The sequence below is a fragment of the Polistes dominula genome, unplaced genomic scaffold (genome assembly GCF_049000335.1).
Source record: "Polistes dominula isolate Pdom_NZ unplaced genomic scaffold, Pdom_raw_medaka contig_77, whole genome shotgun sequence".
NCBI classification, from domain to species: Eukaryota; Metazoa; Arthropoda; class Insecta; order Hymenoptera; family Vespidae; genus Polistes; species Polistes dominula.
The window spans coordinates 9,783,297-9,799,305 of NW_028301152.1; the positions used below are offsets into that span (position 1 = coordinate 9,783,297).

A 16,009-nucleotide genomic window follows, 5' to 3' on the forward strand; every position below is an offset into this window, starting at 1 on the left:
TGTAAAAATACTTTTTCAATGTAACACATACACACATACTCTCTTCTGATCTATCTATTTATTTATCTCTTTTTCTACTTTATTTTTTGTAAAAATATATTCAAAATTTGAATCGTAGTTTTTCATTCGTAGATACATTTTATATTTTATATATATATGTATATATTATATTATATATATATATATATATATATAAAACTAGACACATGCGAATCTATCATTCAAGGTGGCGCGTGTTTTATACCGAGGCACTTGTCACGCAACCTTTGTACGTGAATAATCTATAAAAGGCTGAGTAGTAGAAGGATAGTAGCTGACGTGTCCCTTGTCTACTTGAGCACGGCTTCTACGATCCTCTACTTTTCATCCCCTCTCTTTCTTTCTCTTTCTCTCTCGTTCCTTTTCTCAGACACCCTTCCAGGCTGAGCCACCCCTCAGGCACAGGCAGCCTCTCTTCTCTCATGTTTCTCGCTGAGCCGACCCAGTCACGGAAGAGTGTCACACTAGGCTGACATGGTGCATTTGTTTGTCACGTTCTCTTCACTCATAGCAGAAAAGAGGGCTCTTCCGGTTTACGTAGGATTATTCGGGATACGTGCGAGGACGCAGAAAGCCATCGATGCCTGGCCTCCGAAAATAAGTCGCTTGTTGAGATAAAAAAAAAAGAACAAAGTGAGAGAGAGACGTATAAGGGTGCGCTCATTACGATCATGTCGCGTAAAAGGGGGGCAAGTTTCGAGAAAAAAGGAGGGTGATAAGAGAAGACAAAAAAGAAACGCGAAAGACAATTAAAAGGAGCTTTGTGTTTGTCGAAAAGCTCAAGATTGGAAGGGAAAGGGAGAGGTACTACTACTACTAATATTACTACGAACGGAAGCCACGTAAGGTTGTATCGCGCCAAAAGGTTTTACCCACGAGCGAGCTCGCCACCGAGAGAATTTACCGCGAAACAAGAGGGAAAGGGTAAGTATGGGTTGCGCGTTCTGAGCTAGAAAGGATAGCTAGCTACCTAGAAGGAAGGAAGGAAGAAAGGAAGGAAGGAAGGAAGGAAAGAAGGAAGGAAGGAAGGAAAGGAAGAGAAATAGAAGGAGAAGGAGAAGGAGAAGGAGAAGGAGAATAGTGGAAAAGGGGATTGTAGGGAGATTAGAAAAGAGGCGAGTGTATTAGGTGTATTTATGTAGGCGGTCTCATTGCGCGCGAACTTACTGTAAGTACCAGCAGTTACTTAACTCGACAGTTTCTACTATTGCAGAATAGCGTTGGCAGTAGTGTGCGTTCTCGGCAGCTATATAGCTAGCTACTCAGAGAGAAAGAGAGAGAGAGAGAGAGAGAGAGAGAGAGAGAGAGAAAGGGCTCCTACCCTTTTCTTCCTTACCTCTGGTTGCTATACAGTAGGACCCCAAAACTACTTATAGACGACGACGTATATATTTTGAGTCGGTGCAAGCTAGTCTACTCTACGTACGTTACACCTACATATTCAACCTTCCTTTTTTACCGTCCTATCACCGTTCTAGATACCGATCTACTCTCTCTTACTCTGTTCATCTAATGCTCGCATTACACCTATCTTTCTCAAGATTTCATCCCACTACGTCCGACTCCTCTTCTACTTTGCCGACAAACTGTACAGTAACTGCTCTTTAACCAACCGCCTTAATCCGCTTTTTCCCCCCATCTTGTCTCTCTCTTTCTTTCTCTCTCTCTCTCTCTCTCTCTCTCTTTCTCTTTTTCATCTCATTTTCTTCCGAGAGACAAAGACAATCAGCCAATTGTCTTCGCTCGAAAACTCGCGCAATGCTTTAGACTAGATAGCTAGCTGCGTTATCTCTTTTTCCACGAAAGTAAAGTTAGTCCGACTACGTTTCGTGCGATCGGCTTTTCAATTCGGATAGAATTGTATATAAGTGTATAAGAGAACTAGAGAATCGTGAAAAGGGATAGAAAAGGGGAACGAACGCGTTAGGGCATATCGGTGTTGAACGACCATAACGAGAACGATCGTTCAAACAGGAACATCTATCACAAGTCTATACCCATTCAATGGGAAGTTTCATAGATTATGGAGATTTCATATGTCTGATGGACGGTTCTCTCTCTCTCTCTGGGCTATTGCTGTGTAGACCGCTTTCATTTGCATTCGGAAAAATTACGAGTTTCACTTGTCCATGGGTATGTTATGATACGTATGTTATATATGCATGTATGTATGTATACGCAAGCGTGAACAAAGTAATGTTACACGATATGAATCGAAGATTCCGTAGCATATATTGATAACTAGAATCAAACATGAAATATTAATTTTCTTGATATTAATTCTATTATTATAGTTAGAAATTGGATTGTTTCTAAGTACTTTTAGAATAGCCAGTAACTTTTGTCCTAATTAACAAAAAAACAAAAATAAATAATATATAATACTTTGGATATATACTGATTGGATTAACACAGTTTGTCATAAAAAAAACCTAATTTTAAAAATAGATGACTAAAATTATGGGAATGGACAGGGCATGATTTATACGATCAACTAATATGCAGATTTACTCAGCTTTTTCTATCCATCCAACGTTCCGTCAACGAGAATTTCATTTTAATTTAACCGAAAGACTTCCAATATTTCATGTATATATATTTTTGAAACGTATGCTTTTTTCTAAAAACGGTATTAAAATAATAACCATAGTGTTGGTTGTGCGAGAATAATAATATATCCGAATGTGGTCTGCCTTATGCTGAGGGGGTAGGGCGAAACCGCAATGGTCGAGAACTGCCATTATCACCGGCCCTAGTCGTCGTTTCCCAATTCCAACTACTCCCCCTTTGAATGTTGTCACAAAGAGCGTTCGTTCTCGCGATCATGGCGATTGTTAGCTCAAATTCTCTACTCGACAATATCGCGTTAATCAATGTGCGTAGAACTAGGATAGGTTTTGTATGGTAAACGCAACGAAAAATAGAAGAAAGAACCAAAACGAGAATGAAAATTGCACTGGTTTCACCTTTCATTTGTTCATTTTCATTACGCTTTTTGCTACGAGAAAAACATTCGTCACCAGCTCGAGTCGTTTTAATTTGGCCTAGAGCAAGAAAAAGAAAAAGAAAATTTGCAAAAAAAAATCTGTATCACGTGCATAACATTTGCATGATTGCATACATATGTTCGTATTATCACCCAAGATACAAAACGAGTTGAGAGAACGCACACGCCTATTTTGTTAGAAAAAAAGGAGAAGAAAAAAGACAAGAAAAGGAAGGGCGTGGGGAACTTGTATAGGGCGCAAAGGACGCACGGTTAGATAGCGGGGTGTATTTTGAATGAAATTAGCGGAAACCGCGAGAGCACGTAACAGCGGCCGGCTTTAGGTTCTATTCGCGTAAAACTTTTATATACATTCGCCCATACTTTTATCCCTTTTCTCTGGCTCTTCCTTTTTTTTCTCCCTTTTTCTTCTCTTCCACTCTCTCACTCTCTTTCGGCTAGCCCTCTACTTTCTCTATCGTTCTCTCTCTTTTTCTCGGTGCTGGCTCTTTCACCTTAATGACCAGCTGAATATTTATAAAGCTGATGTCGCCTAGGTGGCCGGTAGGTATAGTAGCAGCAGGGCCATGAAAGCCACTGCGCCCCATGGAGTTTCATTGTAATTGCCCTGTTCTTCTTGACTTTTCCTTGAAACGGGATTCCGTTGAATTGCATTATGCAAATCGCAATCTCTCTAAGTCACCTCGTCGTCCGCCCACCTCGCAACGACGACGACGACGACGACGACTACGACGAGAAGGAGGAGGTGGTGGTGAAGGAGGGGTTGAACGGGGGAGGACGACGGCAACGACCAAGACTCACTTTGTCGTATCACGCAACTCGAGGAAGTCTGGTTAAATCGGGAAATGGGGAAAAACGAGAGAAAAATCTGACTGATTCGTCTTACTGCTCTCTCTTCTCTTATTTCTTCTTTTCTTTTTTTTTCCTTCTAACTTCCTTTTCCCTTCTTTTTCTTCTTCTTTTTCTTTTTCTTCCTCATCCCGACCTTTCTGATGATAAGAACGTCTTTCAACCGTCCGCAATTATTTTGTCGCTAAACGCGTTTTTTTTCACAAGAAAGCTTTCTAGCTGCTGCAAGATTTTCGTTGAAAAAAAAAGAAAAAAAGAAAAAGCAGGAAGTAAAAAAAGAAATACACGTTTTTATATTCGAACCTTAAGCATCGCGATTAAATGTAAGATCTTAGTTAAACGTATCTAAATAAAAATTGTTTAAATATTAAAAGAATTATTTTTATATATTACCGAAAAATGGTCATTCAATTTTTATAAACATATTATTAAAATACGATTTACATATATTCACAAAAAAAGATTGTAAAATTTATTAAAGGAGTAAGATTGTTTAATTGTTTTTTATGTTACAAACAAAAGAAATGGGAAAGCTCAACAAATTGTTATTAACCATCTGCAAGAAATTACGAGAGAACATAATTTTGTAATTTCATTATATTTTTAATTCCCAACAACTTTTTCTTGTTCTTCTTTTCGATGTGCACGGTAGGTATCTTCTAAAGGTAGATACGAAGAAAAAGTGAGATAAACCAAGAGAGAGGGAGAGATTGAGAGAGAAAATGGATTTCACGATGACAATATGAATATTCATATAGCATTTAGGCCGCCACGTAACTCAATTAACGGAGGAATAATTGTCCGCTGTCCGAGACAATGAACGAACGAACGGGTACGACGAGTAGAAACGTTGAGAAAGACCCGCTTTGGGTTTATCCGATTTAGTAGCAAACTTCTTGAGATTGAGACATTCGAATTTGATTTGCTCTTCGAGAAACGATTCGCGTACACGATTTTGCCAATTTCGTAAAAAGACTTTTTTTTGGCTAATTTCAAATACTGCTAAAGTTTTTCAACCCCCTTATTTTACCAATCAGTCGTGGGATTCTCAATGAAAAATAGAAAAAAAGAATTTAGAGTTTCGTGATTTCCATTTATTGACCTAAAAATCGCATGATCGGTCCACAGTTAAAATGGTAGAAGAATGATTTAGTTAATTTCATTTGTGAATATCGTATAACGCGAATACAAATGCAACAATTCTATCGTTAACCATTTTCAAATCTTATCCGTCGCACTATGTCGAGATTCGTTAATATTCATGACTGTGGAGAGGATGGTACGGACGGATGATAACGCTTATCTTGACTCTGACGCTGAAATAACTCGATAGCCGAGAATCCTAAGCAAGCGCTTTCTCTTCTCGTCATTTTCATTTTTGTTTCTTCTATTCTTCTTTATCTTTCTCTTTTTAGTTTCCCTTTTTTACTTTGAACATATATCACTAAAATATAAATCGAATAATTGATAAAAATCTTGCTTGCGTTTAAAAAAAAAATCTTTTTAGATGATAAATTTAATATAAAATTAAACTTAAAGTACAGTTAGGATCAAATAATTATTAACAAAGTGTGTTTACACAAATGTTAAAACGATTTAAAAAAAAAAAAAAGACAAATGCGTAACACTTTCTGTGTCAAGAGTTGCATTTAAAGTTCATAATGTAGGAGGAGTAAAAGATTTTAGAAGCAGCTTTGTCGAATACCGAGGATACAGAAGAGAAAAAAGAGGTGGATGACCACCTGTTGATGCCCTCCTGAATATTCGACCCGCGTCTTCCTGAGTGATTATTAGACATTTTTGAATACACTAACCTTCCCCACCACCATCACCAAGTTGGGAAGAAACTTTCAACTTCGTTTTCTCTTCTCGAAACTAAAATCTTTCTTCGCGTTTGAAATAAGGGTGTTGTATATCCCTTCCTTTTGGTCTAATGTCTGTTTCTCTAACGTTTGTAAATTCCTATAGTTATGATTTTCTTCTCGCTAAAGTTATTTAACGTGAGTAGTTGATAAAAAGAAGGATTCGTTCGATGTATCTTGAATGAACTTCTAAAAAACCGATTCGTCAATTGAAAATATTCCTCGTGCAATGTTATATCTTGTTTATACAACTTTTATTCACTCACTGATATTTATTGTCATAGTAGAAAGAAGATGGAGATAAAGTGATAAAAGAATCAAAAGAAAGATAGAGAGAGGGGGAGAAACAGAAGAAATGTTTTCAAACCTTGTATAACTTGTTTCTCGCGAGTTCGTGCAAATTTATCCCTAATCTCTAATAGGTAAAATTGACAAAAATATGTACGTAGACGTTGTTCTTTCTCATCACGTAGCAAATCTACAGACGTAGTTGTAATGTTTTGAAAAGAAGAGGATTTGTGAAGGTGAAGGTGGAGGTGGAGGTAATGTAGGTGGAGAACGACGACGACGACGACGACGACGATGAGAAGAAGAAGAGTAAAAGACACGTAGGAAAAAAAGAAAGAATAGTGGGGAAAAGGATAGACGAAGGATAGGAAATAAAAAAATAAGAAAAAGAAGAGAGGGTGGTAGAACGAAAGAGAGAAAAAGAGAGAGAGAGAATCGCAGGACGGTGCAAGAGAATCACTTGACGCAAAAGAGCGAGACGTCAGGGCTCTTGCATCCGGAGAAATGGAAGGGTAGGATCTGGCTTCCGACTGTCTGTTGCCATAGCAACCACGACCACCCTTTGACTGAGAGTATAAAAGGGCCAGAGGCGGCAAATCTCTTGTACGTACAATAATCCTGCGTTGCCGCGGCTTGCTACTTTACGATCTGACTAGGCGTTCGTTCTATCCTTTCATTCGTCATCGTCGTCGTTCGAGGATTTTCAACAAGCAGCCCCCCCCCCCCGCTTTCACCTCTTCTCCGAGAACTCAAATCGACCAGGAAGGTTAAAAATGTCTATTTTTAACATTATTAAGAATGGCCCTTTTGTAACAAAACTATTTTATAGAACGTTTCTTTTATAAACACTTCGAAACATCTGAGACTTTGTCTTTGTCTCCCTCTTGGTGCAACAAAGTCTGCTAAATTTGTTTGCCACACGAGACAAAGTTAGGGGAGTCATGGTAGAGACGATACAAAAACGATGCCTCAGACCTAGGAGCTTCGATGTTATAACCTAATTTATAACTTTGCTTCTGTATTATCCACTGTTAACGTACCGTTAAGGACGGAAAGAGATACAGGACTCATTTATTCGCTCAGCTTTTGGCCTTGTCTTGTACATTGGATTGCATGCATGGTACCCATCGTTTACCAGGTCGGAATGTAATTTTCACATTCACCAACGCGTTAATGTTCCTCTCTCGTTCTCCTTCTTGTTCTTCTCTTTCATTCTCTCACAAGCCTAGATAAGTTCGTTGCATAAACACATGTAAGTATCATTACTTTTGAATGTCACTGAAAATGGGAAAGTTGGGAAGGTGTGAGAGGTACGAATGAAAGGGTTTGGTCGGTAAAATTTCAACAAGTTTTTGCAAAAGCTACGAGCAAGTATTAAACGTATGCTTGAAACATAATATCACTATAATTTGCATTCTGAAACAATAATTTTAAGGACCAGTAATTATTTGGGTTGCTTTATTTGATAATTCAGGTGCTAGTTGTCGTGTGATTTTCATATTCTGATGAACTAATCATACACGCGTTTATACATAGACATGATACACGGAACACTGTTGATCGTGAAAACTATTTCTTGGTTGCTTGCATGCTATCACGCGTTATCGTCGTCATGGATAAAAATAAGATTTCCATTCGTCGTTCTCGCGAACGATATTCATAAGCCGAGGGGTAATAGCGGTCCTCCACCCTCGTTTTCTCATTTCTGTTGACGCGATAACAGTCCAGCAATGTGCGAAAAAATAGCCATAAAACGGCCTGCACAAGAGAGAGAAAGAGAGGAGGACAAAAATTCGATTCCTCCAGCCTCCACCTTATCCCTTTTTCCCATGAGATAGCCACTACTTATTTTCTTATCTAACATGATACCATACAACGGGATGAAACATACCTGAATATTTTCTTGATATTGCTTCGAAACGATAATACTTTTTCCCCACTCTTTATTTTTATCTCGTTCCTACGTATGTCGCTAAAATCCAAATATCTTTTCCTCGACCCTTCCTCTTTCTAACAACCTCGGAAAATCCACTACTTTTCGTTTGGTAGATCTTCTTTTTTCTTCTCTCCCTTTTCTTCGTTGTATCTGATCGCATGTTTTCGACATCAACTTTAATCATAAGAGTTCGTAAAAATTGAAAATAAATGATATTTGTATAGTAAAAGTTTCCTTATATATATATGGGAGTTGCAGCAAGCTGCAAATGCGAATAGGATGATAGTATCGTGGAACTGGCGACGATAAACGGCTTACTATCGGTCACCGGAAAATTTAATATTCCGTAGGTTTCTCTGGTATATGGATCATATACACAAGGTTGGGTAAAAGCACGAAGCTTATACCTGGGTATATTTCTATATATCGAACAAAGTTTCCTTGTCAGAAGAGGTCAAAGTGTACGCGACGTAGAGAAGAGGATACGCAGAGTCCTTTCAGGAAGGAAGCATTCGGTTCATGCGACACGTGACGATAACGTGACACGACTGCCAGCGGTCACATGTGTAACTTCCCCGTTATCTCTTAAACGCACACACCGACAATGTATTACTACTTGGATATATACAACACACACACACACACACACACACACACACACACACACACACACACACACACACACACACACACACACAAAGACACCTGTAACAGAACTAAGCAACCACCGGTGGTGGTTCGGTCAGTTTAGTACTTTAAAACCATTCGACTCGCGTGTACCGAGCGCATTTATAATGACGTACTTGTCTATCTCTTTCTATCCAAATGTTTTCACTAAACTACCCACCCTTCAAACTACCTAACCCAGCCCCGATCCACAGTCGATTGTCCTATGAGTTTTCTACACACCCTTCTTCTTTTAAGCCATTCTCAACGAGTAAACGAATGATGGAATTTATTAATTATATGATTCTATTATTTTATATTTAATATACAGGGTGGGACAATATCTCTGTCCAGTTAGAATATTGTCGTTGTTTATAACAATATGAAAAATTTTATATACGCAACTTACATGGCATGATGAGGGGCATTTTTTGGCTTGAACATTTTTTGCGTGGGTGGAGGCATAGAGGAGATTTCAAGGTCATCTGCATTTTTTTAAATGAATATTATTTTTTTTTTTTTAATGAGATGTGATCGCAAATGCTGAGACGAATTCAACGAGCTATTATTCAAAGTCATGCGAGGTTAAATGTGGTAGAAAATAAAGTTTCTTACATTACAGAAGATGTTCGAAGTAGATTTTAATAATTTATTATTAAAATCTAAATATATTATATCTAAAAAATAATTTTAAAAAATTAATTTTTATTAATCTAAAAAATAATAAAATATTATTATCTATATTCTTTGTTTAAAAGAAAATTTTTGTTGGGTAATTGCAACAGTAATGATTACGTTTTTAACGCCAGAATTTATATTATTTTATATTCTAGGATGAAACGGATAAAAAAAAGGATGTCTTACAAAATAATTCTCGTTGAACGCAAACCAGAAAAAATTAAAGGGAAAAGGGATAGATAGGGAAAGAGAGAAAACGAGACAAGAAACAAACTTCCTAGGTATTAAATTTTCACTCTTCGTTGAACTACCGACTATAAACTATATCCCTAATTTTTTGTTTGCAGCGATGAGCATAAAATCTTCTTCGATTTGGGCACAACTTTGGAGTTTGAGATAAAAAGAGACAGAGAGAGAGAGAGAGAGAGGTAAGGAAAGAAAAAAATTCAGTCGAGTGGATAGCTATGAAACCACGAGAGGCGGCGTTCTCCATTTACATTTTATTATTTTTTTTTTTTAATATAAGTTAGTCGTATTCTTGAGAATGGTATAGTATCATTCCGTTACGTCGCCAACGCGGAATGTTGTTTCATCGAGACGACGACGACGACGACGACGACGAAGACGATGAGAAGGGAAACCACGGCAATAATAGCGTGTCCCGTTGTTATTCTATCCGACTGCATTCGCCATTAGTTCTTTTATTTCGATAAACACGGAAACTCTGAATTATATAATAATTCGAAAGAACGAGAGATATTGTCTTCTTTACTTAGGGGTGGATTAAAGTAAACAAGAAAATTTTTTTGTGTGGCTAACAACGAGCTAAATTATTACATCGTTGTAAACGATAATAAAATTCGGGGATGATTTCAAGCAATTTTATTGAAATAAATTGACAGCAACAATTGTATTAACTAATAATTGTTTTAATATAAAATTTACCAAATAATATATTCTTAAAAATCTGTCAAATTATTGCGTACCCTGATCGAGAAATTGTTTTCCGCGTGCTTATACAATTATACATAGAAAAAAAAAAATAATAATAATTAAAAATTTTAAATACATTTATATAATACTTTCATTTTTACTAGTATACGCATTTGTCCATTGAAAATTTCTTTCCATCTAAATCTGCCAATTTCAGTAACCACAGAATTTTTGTATGTATAATACATTCGCACGACGCTTACGGTGAAAAGCGAGAACATCGTGTGAGAGTTAGGGGTGGGAAGGGGAGAGGCAGAGGAACGAAAGGCAAAATGGAGGTTGGTTGGTTGGTGAGATGAGAAAGAAGGATGAATGGCAAGCAAGACCGAAGGGAAAGGATGGAATAGAGAAAAAGATGCTTCGACGAAAGAAGAGGGGAAGAAGAAGAAGAAAAAGAGGGAAAGGAAGAGATAAAAAAGATATAAAGAGAGAGAAAGAGAGATAGATAGATAGAGAACAGGAGAAACAGAGCGAGATGAACAAAAGGAGGCAGAAGAAAGCGGGTTCGAAGCTTTACCAACCACTCGACGAGACACCTGCGGGAGGGAAAAATCTACTCCTTTGAAAAGCGAGTAAGTAGAAAGGTTTATTGAGGCCTGGGACGCATAGTCTCCTGAGGACATGCTAGAAAGTGCGAGTGAAACCTCTTCTACCGGCTCTTGCAACGACGAGCTTCGTGCATCCCTTAGAGAACAGGCCAAGTGTATTTACTACGCGCTGTCCGGAACCTGAAAATTGGAGATTTGTCCTCGTACTTTTTTATAACAACAACAAAATGTCAACATTTCTTATTTGGAAGATATAAAAACTCTAAATTGTTATAGAAAATTCTAGTTATATTGTTTAATTATTGCTACATCTTTTATAAAACTACAAACAACCCTTCTATTATTTTTTGCATATTTCATATATATATATATATATATATAATATAGTAATAATATATTATACATTTATTATTTTAATATAATATTAAATATTATATTCATATTTATATATTTCATATATATTATATATATTTAGTTGCTATATAAAATAAGATTGAATAAATTAATTACTGAATTGATTAAACCAACTAAAAAAATAAACTTTTATTAAATTAACTATTTTATCATATTATTACAAATACTATTTATCACAATCGATATTATATCCTACTTATATTTTATATCTGATCGTTATAAGAACAAATCGAATGTTACCATTCACATATCCAAGAGACGAATTTGATAATTGAAAGCTTACGCCTAATAAAACAAAAAATAATCACGCGCAAAGATAATTAAAATGCAGTAATGTAAATAAAGAGACAGAGGGTTTGCCGAAAAGTGAAGTTTCTCGGAAGTTTCTAGAGGTTGGGTTTTGTTGGTTGAATAGTTGGCGGATGACTGCTTTTCCAAGATCGTAGGAACATAATTGGATATAATTTTTGCGGGCTTGCTCTAACCGAATTAGGCGGGCGGGTGCTACGCTCCAGCGTGTTTGCGTTACTACTGGTTACTACTCGTGTTGCTGTCGCGGAATGGAGTAGTAAGAGGAGTAAAAGGGAAGAGGAGTTTGAGAGAATGTTGGTGTACGCGTAGGAAAGTAAAAAAAGAGAAAGAAGAGAACGAAACAGAACGGAACAGGAGTAGAGCATAGGAAGTGCCAGGAGGTAAAGAACAAGCGTGCGAATTATTAACAGAAATGCTGAGGTCTTCTGTCTCTCTTCGTTGAAAGTGCCCCACGAGTAACACCCGACGAAATAAATCAGCCCTAGGCGATCGCGAAGCAAGAGACCGCCACCACCACGACCTGTACACTTCTATCACCCTTTCCTCTGTTTATTCTTTCCGATTGCCGCCACTTTTTACCCTCGTATAATCGAAATTTCGTGCTGTATTATTACATCGTATCCTGATGATGGTCCCCATTTGCTCTTTTAATAGAAGATTAAAAGACCGATTAACTAAGTATTAGTTCTTATTTTATATGACTTATATTTATTTCTAAATAAAACTTGTTAATATCTTTTTTTCTTTTGACAGCATTACTCGTTATTATTACATATCTTAACAAACAATCACAATTTTTGATTAAAAATTAGAACCAAGAGAAAAGTTAGGGGTTATCTTTTTTAAATTACATAACGGAACGAATAAGCTTTCAAGAAGTTTAGTAAAACGCATTGCTGAGGGGACACACACATTCACACAAGTGATAAAAGTGAAAGGTGGAAAGAAAGATAAGAAAGACAGAAGAAAATGAGGTGGTATATATATAAGTCAGTAGAAATGGTTGAAGATAGTGGATACGAAATCGAAGCGGGAAAAACGATGAAGTAAAGAGAGAGAGAGTAAGGGGTAAAGTGGTTGTGTTGGTTCTGTGCGCGCTTTCGCATTAAGATCCCGCTAGTTTATGGAGTGAATTAAATGGCCGTAAAACCGGGCGATTATCCGCCTTTAGGAGATTATTAGCTGCGTTTACTGCCACGAATACAAACGAGCAACAAGAAGCTCGGGCTCGGGTGTATATTCAAAGAACACTTTGAAATTAATACCTCTTGCTAGCTAACATACATAAGTAGTATATGTTACATTTGATGAAGGAGGTTAACCAATCGATAAAATTCAACTAAATAGGTTAATTGTAATGAGTTTTTTGAATAATATGAAGAACCAATGACTATTGTAGTGTACTTTGAATTGGTATTGTCGTTTAAACCCCATTAACTGTGGTAATAATAATATTGTTCGATAATAGTAAGCACATGTAAAATAGATATATATATATATATATACAGGAAGAGTTATGCCAACGTATATAACATCGCTTTGAATAACGCATTAATGAGGAGTCAATCAAGGAACCGGGAGGACTTCCAATGAAGCACTAAAGCCAACGTGCTTTGGAATGGCATATCGTCGTAGTAGTTGGTAGTACGCTCTCGAGGACGCGGTTACCCCGTTCCAGGACGTTAACATGGAAACGCAACCGCAACGCCAGCAACGCCGTCGTCGTCGACAACGGCGACAACGGGGACGACTACGACGACTACGACGACTACGACGACGACGATGTTGGCGACAACGACACCGGGTATCCTCGTACACTGCAACGGACGTTTTAGAGCCCCCTTTCACCGCCCCCCTATAAACGTTTCTCTCCCCTCTCACCCTATTACTGCTGCTTCCAACGACATGGGATTAAAACAAATTTAACGTTACGTTATTTGACGTTAACGAAAGTGACGCAGAGAAAGAGAGGGAGAGAGAGACGATTTTGAACGATTTATGACAATATTGAATATTTAAATAATATATATATATAGAAGGGAAGAGACTCCCTGATCCATCAGAAATTCCTTTCCAACGATCGGTGGGTAGGTTTCTTCCTCCTCCTCTTCCTTCTTACCGCAAATATTTCTCCCTCGTAAAATGATCACAAGAGAGAAAGAGAGAGAGAGAGAGAATGAGAGTGGGGCAGGGGTTGGTTGCATGCATAACTTTCGAGAATTCTCGGTAATGTTCACCGATAGTCGTTACGACAAACAACGCGAGAGAACCACCATAGAAAGGGGAGGATAAGGGGGGGGGTCCATTGTTAGTAACTTTAACGATACGTTCGGATAAATGTGAAAGTTAAACTACTAATTCCTGTCATTGGGGGGCTATATTTAGCGTGTTACTAATGCCATAGCTTGTGGCAATGTACATTGTGTCCCTTTGATTTTATCGAAAGTACGAAGACGTTCCTATTAAAGAGAGATGGGGATCGTCGTTTTAACGCGAAATGTTTTCCCAAGTGGTTTCGTTAAACTTTTGAACTTTAGCATAGGCGATAATATTCGCGTTAGACGACGATGATGACGACGACGATGACGACAACGAAGACGACTAACTAATTTCTTTCTTCTTTCAAAGTCGTTATCTGATCGATATCGTGTTGAAAGAAAGATCCTAAGAAATATTATGATTTCAACTGGTGATCTGATGTGCTAAAATGGAACGATAAAAGTACAATAAATATGATAACTTTGATGATTAAAATAAACAACCCCTTTGATCGAATTTCAATATTATTTCTGCATCAATGATAACGCGTTAAAAGAATTTTGAATATGTTGTTACGACTTTAATTATCGATCTCTTCGAGTTATCTCTTCCATTTCTCTTTACTTATCCTATCTCTATCTCCTCTGTCTTTTATTTTATTTTTTTTTTCTTCTTTAGGAAGACGCGCTCGGTCAGCAAAAATTTAATTAAGAGGCACGCACGTTGCGACAACCGTACTCTCTTCTCTCTTTACGGCTCACCACCTCCTCGCCCCTTTTTCATTCTCTTTTCATTTGTCACAAGTCCGAGTCCTAGGGGTGCGATCCGTTGATTAAGATCTCCGACGGCATCAGAGTCTGGGAGGAGAACGGTCCGTTAGTCGTCGGTAACCACCACCACTACCAACCATCACCACTCCTACTATCCAACCGTTCTCTTCCCAAACCCTACGGACCTGTCCCCGCAATCCTGACCTGACAATTCCGATATGTTAGGATACCCAGCTGCCATATACTCGTCACTATTAATCATGCGAGAATAATTACCTGGAGACGTTTCTAATTAGAAAGTTATCGTTACAGGTGATGACCGTCGTACGAGGATCACTTTGGGGTTGACAAGAACTAAAATCCATCGGGACGTTCCTTGGGCTTCTATCAAACTGTTCAGCTCAATGAATTTCTCTTAACTCGGACTCAACTCGACGTGATGCTAGAATTGCTTCAAATAATTGACGGGATTGTGTTTTTGGGTCGATGCCAAATTTACGATTGAAATGCTACTACTACGACTCAAGGACTATCTACGCATTTGGATTTGATATAAAGTAAAAGAGGTATAAAAGACGTGTGTGCGTATGTGTATATATATTGAGTTGTCCAAAAATTTCGTGCCAATTTTGACGGAAGATTGAAACGCAACGCAATTAAGTTTTTTTTGGTATATATTTATTAAATTATTATATAATAAATATAAGTGTATTTTATTGTATAAAATATATAATAAATAATAATTATATATAATAAATATATAAGAGATATATATAAGTGCCATTCTGTTCCACAGACCTTTCTCCATCTTTATGGGTAACTTCAAAATTAGCCACCTACTAAAAATCGGCATGAACTTTTCCGACAATCCAATATGTAGGGGAAGCAGGGGTAATAGCGCTCACTGGGTAATGGCGCTCACCTCTGTAACTTTGTCAAAATGGAACATAGCAACACGCCACGTCGCGTGAAGCGCGGGTGGCGGGGTCATCTAACAGGCAGCGACGCGTACGGGAAGTCAGCTCGCGGCCGGTGACCGTGAAGTGTGTTTCTCCGTTTACGGCCGCGTTGATCTAATTTTCGATAAACATAAAACATAAGTTCCTTCCAAACAACATTTAAAGTTCTGACGAGAGTGGTATCACCACGGTGACAGACCCAGGAAAGGTGCTCGCCGAAAAAGGACAAAAAAGAGTCGGATCTGTTACAAGTGGTGAACGAGGAAGCAATAAACCCCATTACCCCTTAGCCTGAGCGGCATTACCCCAAAGTCAGGGGCAAGGGCGCTCAAGCCTGTTTTTTTATAATGATTTCCTAATACTTATAAGTCAAAGATAAATACGTTTGGTGTTAACATGTTGATTAATGAATAGTTAAAGAACTTGTTA

At 37.7% G+C, this 16,009-nt stretch overlaps 1 protein-coding gene and 1 long non-coding RNA gene across 6 annotated transcripts in view; one reads left to right on the forward strand and one right to left on the reverse strand.

Moving 5' to 3' along the window:
* The window catches only part of Rbp6 (RNA-binding protein 6), a 583,327-nt gene that overhangs the window by 263,960 nt on the left and 303,358 nt on the right, over window positions 1-16,009 (reverse strand). The window lies entirely within an intron of this gene.
* LOC107065883 (uncharacterized) lies at window positions 216-11,183 on the forward strand. Its single transcript, XR_016178426.1, has 3 exons — window positions 216-963; window positions 9,481-9,606; window positions 9,673-11,183. It is a non-coding gene; the product is annotated as an uncharacterized LOC107065883 (long non-coding RNA).